This window comes from Pleurodeles waltl, chromosome 10, assembly GCF_031143425.1.
Source record: "Pleurodeles waltl isolate 20211129_DDA chromosome 10, aPleWal1.hap1.20221129, whole genome shotgun sequence".
NCBI lineage: Eukaryota > Metazoa > Chordata > Amphibia > Caudata > Salamandridae > Pleurodeles > Pleurodeles waltl.
The window spans coordinates 228167079-228173078 of record NC_090449.1 but is presented as its reverse complement, the minus strand read 5'-3'; positions in this window follow the sequence as shown (position 1 = coordinate 228173078).

Below are 6000 nucleotides of genomic sequence, written 5' to 3'. Positions count from 1 at the left end.
GGCGTAGGGTTTGCGCTTGCACAGCTTATGCATACCGCAGATGAATTGTGAGGTTTGTGAGAATTTGTAGGCCAGGTAATGTTTTAGTAGGAGTGTGCTTACTCGGCAGTATGAGAGTAGGGAAGTCGGCGAACTTCATGTGAGTGTGGCGCATTGTGCTCAAAAAAATTGTCCACGTGGTTGTTGGTGATGTACGGACCCTGCGTGTTCTAAGACTCCGGAGTATATTGATAAGTGTATGAGACACTTGGTTTATGTTGTAATTTGCGCGGTTTAATAGGTCAATCGGGCGTGGTTGACGAGTCGAGTTTGAGTCAAAGTGAGTGAATGAAAACTTCGATGGAGATTTGGTGAGTTCTGAAGTGCACTAGGACAAACCATTGACAAGTCGAGAGTAGAATTTGCGGGTCAAATTCTGCTTGCAAGTGCGGGATCTGAGAAGGAGAGAGTAGCGGCCAAGGCTTTAAGTGGAATCTCTGTAAAGTTCTGAAGCGATTGTGTTACCCTTCCTGTTCTAAACCGGCAAATTTGAGTTTTTGGTGCTTGCAATATGTTGCATTAGTTTTGTGCATATCGAGAGTGAGGGAGACAAGCCGCAAGACTTGGAGCCGTGCTGGGATAGGTCGAGCAGTGAGAAGAGTCGCGCATGGATTGGCGGCCGTCTGTGAGAGGCAATTGGTTGAGAAGGTAGGAGAAGGGTGTTCTGGGAATTAAAGTCACTTCCTGATTCAGTTCTAAACGAAATAAAAGACGCAAACATGACGTTCTTCAAGGCTTTAAGGAGCGCTTTGAGGGGAGATGTGTACATTACCGCGAGTGTGGGGGAGCCTACACCGCCAGAGGATACTCGGCTTATGCCGTAATGGAGGAGAAGGGAGTCGCGCTATGTCTTTGGCTAAAGCAATGGTGCAAATTAACAGAGAAGGATGGGAGTTTAGCGTTTCGAGAAAACGGGTCATTTAATATAATGATCTTAGAGAATTTGCGGAGGGCGTTAAATGAGCAAAAGCCACCTCCGAGACCAGCACAGTTTGAGGTCTTAGCAATTTGGGAACTGATGGCCATACAACAAAGGCAACATCAAAATTGAGAGGAGAATGAGGAAAACAGAAAAGACACTAGCGGAGGCTAGATGGGATAGTGAACACAGAATGTGGAGACGGGAGATAATAGACTGAGTCAGGATGTTTCCGGCAATAACTCAGGAAGGCGACACGCAAGGAAGAAAGGCCACTTGTAAAACGGATAAGGGTTCTGGCAAGGAAAAGGAGACTTAAAGGTCTTGGGAAGATGCAGATGATTCAGATGATGATGAGCTTCTCAATCAGTTGTTACATGATCGTCCACCGCCATATGCCATGGATGACAATAGACCAAGTACTAGTGCAGGTCTTACAAACTCAACGGAGAGCCAGGGAACAGCGAGTACAGCACAGGTAAATACAGTTGCGACACCAGCTCCAATACAGAATAGTGTCAGTGTGTCTTCTGCTTCAGAGATGCCGATGCAATTGCAGCCACCACTAGTTCAGAAGCTCTACCCTGATGTCCCAATACTAGAGACTACTACGAGCTTGATGGTGCCGCTGGATCAAGCCTATACGAGATCAAAGTTAGTGCAGATTGAGCCAACTCCACTTTTACTGCCCCAGCCGCAGCAACAGATGGTTCCGAATTACACTTCGGTCACAGGACCGCAGTTAGCTACGGCACAGATAATGAATCAGAACATGGGAGCAAATGTTCCACGGGCTGTGGGACATAAGCCACCACCAGCCGCCATATCCTTACCCATTACAGTTGGTCCACCAGTACCACTGTAAGCGCAGGACAAGTCTAGCGCGTGTGATCAGAGAATAATGATCCAGGATATGACAAGAGGAAGGATCGTAGGGAGCTCTCAAGGGATGACTCCAGTGGAACAGATGGTAGAGAGGTCGAGATCACTGTTAGACTTCAGTCCGATAGGGGTTCCTCCAGATGCCATGAGACACTCAGGTTTGGGACTGCTAACTCCACAGATCTCAAGTGCAAATGTGCCACAAACACCAATGATGCAGGCTGGAAATATCTCCTTGCAAGGTGTAACAGTGAAACAACTGAATGAATGGTTAGACAAGTTAAATTCACCACAGATTACCCCTGCGACAGCAGAGCAGTCAGAAAGAGAAGAGTACCTGAAATTTGTGAGGTTGGGCATGGAAGCAGCTGAACTAGTTGAAGGAAGCATGGGAGTGAACAGACTAGAGTCTTATACTGAGGCAGAATTGAGGTACTTGTGCCCAAAAATAACTAAAGAAGTGAGCAAGGTGCATCAGAGGTTGGCAAACTTAGCAGACAAATATGGCATAGACTTAGACAATAATGAGCATCTGAAGAGGAGCTACAGGTTAGACTTCGAGCCGGAGGATTTGGATCACATGAGGTCTACTTGGATGAAGGCACACCTCAAAGAAATACTGCAGAGCGGCCAAGTTTTGGGAGCGTTAGAAAAGTGGGAAGGCAGATGGGCAAAGAAAAGAGATAAAACAAAGAGTGATTGCTCGGAGCAGCAGCAGGCGAAACCAGCACCGGATACCGGTACAATAAAAATGCTACCCATGAGAGAAACAGCTGGAGGGGTTCTTGTCCGTGTACCATGGTCCAGCGCTGACATTCTGTCATTCACAAATGACTTTCCCAGGTTGAGGGAGAAGCCAATAGAATGGTATCAGCAGACAGACAGGTTTGTGAAGCTTGCGAAGTGTCTCTGGGAAGACCTGAATACCCTGTTTGAGAGCATTGTTCCTTCTGATTTGTGGATTGAGTGCAAGAGGAGTGTTGATTGGCCAACCGCAGAACCGGCAAGGGACAGAGTTACCAGTGCACCATCTCCGGATGTAATGAAGTACTTCTATAAGGTGATTGAGTTTTTGAAGCAGAAGGTGTTGCCGCAGAATATTGATTGGCAAAAGATTGATTGAACGGCACAGGAAGCTAAAGAGTCGATACATGCCTCCTATGAGAGGTTGTTGAAAGCGTTCAAGCATTACAGCGGTACAGAGGTCATAGAGCCAAAAGACATGAATCACCTTGTGTTCAGGTTTGTTGAGGGATTGGGACCAGAGATTAGCCAGATGATTAAGAATCATTTGATCTGTTGGCAAGCGAAGCCGATTGATGAGGTGTTGCAGTATGCGAAATACTGTAGTGACGAGATTGAATTGAAGCAGAGGAAGTTAAAGGAGAAAGTGATGGTGATGCAAATTAAGGCAGCGCAAGCAGGGATGCAGGGAAATGGAGTACAACAGATGGTGCAACAACCGCAAGGAAACAGGATGTTTCAGGCGCAAGCGAGAGGCAGAGGTCAAGGAGGTTTTGTGAACCGTGGTCCAGATTTAAACACCGTTACAGTTCAAAATGATGTACAGGGGATGAAGAAGGTGTTACCATGTCATGCATGCGGGGGCGTCGGACACTGGAAGCGGGAGTGCCCGATGATGGTGCAGGAGGGTGTTGTTCAACAATTCAATGATGTCAATGCATTTCAAAATGTTAAATGACCAAGAATAAGGGGTCCGAATCTGAACTTCCAGAATAATATGGTTCAGATGCAGGGTCTTCAACCCATGCAACAAGTACAGATGCCACGTGTACAACCAGTGCAGATGCAGCAAATGCAACAGCAGATTCCCATGGTACTTAGACATCAAATGCAGTTGCCCTTGGCACCAATGGGACAGCAACAGGCGATGCTTCCTCAACAGGTCACAGGTCAAGGAATGAGTCAAAGTAACGCAGTACAACAGTTCCCTTTGCGAGGTGAGAATGGAATAAACGATGAATGGTCGGAGGACAGCTCAGACAGTGAGGAGTGCAGACTTGCAGCGTCCCTAGAAGTAGACCAGAGAGGGCCCTATGTACAAGGGAAAGTGATGGGTCACAAGGTTTCATTCTTGGTTGACACAGGAGCTACGCGCTCTACAGTCAGAAGTGCAGAGGTTCCGAAGTTGCCTCTTTCGGGGCGTACAATAGGTAGTAGGAGTGGCAAACCAGCTCCTGACTAACCCGATCACAGATCCAGTTCAGGTTGAGATTGGTACCTTCCAGGGACTGCACAGATTTGTGGTTTGCGACTCAAGTCCGGTGTCCCTACTGGGAAGAGACTTACTGTGCAAGACGAGGTGTTCTATCACTTGTTCCAATGAAGGGATAGAGGTGCAGACAAACAGTGATGATGAAGGGGATGATGGCCAGATCTCAGAGACGGAGACAACGGATGAGGAGTACCCCCTGATAAGCTTCTTCCCTATGTTCACAGTGACTGATTTGCCCGCCGACCTGCAGGGGAGAGTCACAGAAAAAGTATGGGACTTGACAGGAAAGGAAGTGGGATTGATAAAAGGAGTAGACCCAGTCAAAGTCGATGTAAAGCCAAATGCCGTGTTCCCCCAGATACCACAATACCACATGGGGCAGGATGTCCTCATAGAGGTAACGCAGATAATTGCAGACTTTGTGAAGCAAGGGCTCCTGAAGGAAGTGATGAGCAGCCCATGTAATTCACCTATAATGGGACTGAGGAAGCCTTGTGGGAAAGTTAGAATAGTCCAAGACTTGAGAAAGATCAATGACATAGTGGTGAAGTGTTGCCCAGTGGTGCCAAATCCAGCTGTGATTATGTTTCAGGTCCCATTTGATGCAGAGTGGTTCACAGTTGTAGATTTGTCCCAAGCATTCTTTTCTGTGCCTCTTCATGAGGACAGCCAATTTCTCTTCAGTTTTAAATTATTGGACAAGGTTTACAGTTGGTGTCGAATACCTCAAGAGTTTTCGGAGTCACCTTCCATCTTCAATCAAATCCTGAAGAAAGACTTGGAGTCATTGCCTTTCCAATCGACTCTAGTGCAGTACATTGACGACTTGTTGATTGCATCTAAAACAAGAGATGATTGCAAGTATGATACTATTGCCTTACTGAACCACTTGGGAAAGAATGGGCATAAGGTATCCCCAAAGAAGCTGCAATATTGTCAAAAAGAGGTGAAATACTTAGGTCATCTAATTGAGAAGGGAAAATATCTAAGGAAAGACTGACCGCCATATTACAGATGAGTCCCCCAACGACACAGAGAGATGTTAGGATGTTTTTGGGAATGGTAGGCTACTGTTGTCAGTGGATCCCTAATTTCTCAATTATCTCCCAGCTTCTGGTGAGACTGACGGTTAAAGAAGTTAAGGATGGCCCAGATGGTGTAACTATGTCCGAGAAAGAGATGAAGGCATTCATTGAGTTGAGGGAGTGTATGTGCAGGGCTCCAGCTTTAGGTATGCCTGATTACACGGAGCCTTTTGTCCTGTTTTGTCATGAACGTGATGCGTGTTCTTTGTCTGTCATGACACAGGTCCATGGAGATACAAACCGACCAGTAGCATATTTTTCAGCTACTTTGGACCCAGTCGCAGGAGCCTTACCAGGTTGTCTGCGTGCCGTTGCAGCAGTTGGTCAATGCCTCACACAGTGTGAAGGCATAGTGATGGGACATCCTTTAACAGTTATGGTCCCACATTCAGTTGAAATTTTACTGACCCGGACCAAAACTCAGCACATGACAAATGCCAGATGACGAAATATGAAACAATTATATAGGGGTCACCAAATGTGTCACTGAAAAGATGTACTGTGTTGAACCTGGCAACTTTGCTTCCAAATGAAAATACAAAAGTTGAGGATGCTGATGATGTAGAACATGATTGTCTTGAGGCACCAGAATTGTGCACCAAACCGAGACCTGATATTAGAGATACCCAATTGGAAGAAAATGACTACATTATCTTTGTTGATGGCTCATGCTTGAGAGACTCAGTAGGAGTACTGAGAGCCAGATACGCTGTGTGTACAGTCACTGGTATCCTAGAAGCCTCTTGTCTTGAATGAGTATACTCTGCTCAAGTGGCTGAATTGGTTGCTCTTACCAGGGCATGTCATGCCGCTGTCAAACTGAAAGTTACTATCTATAC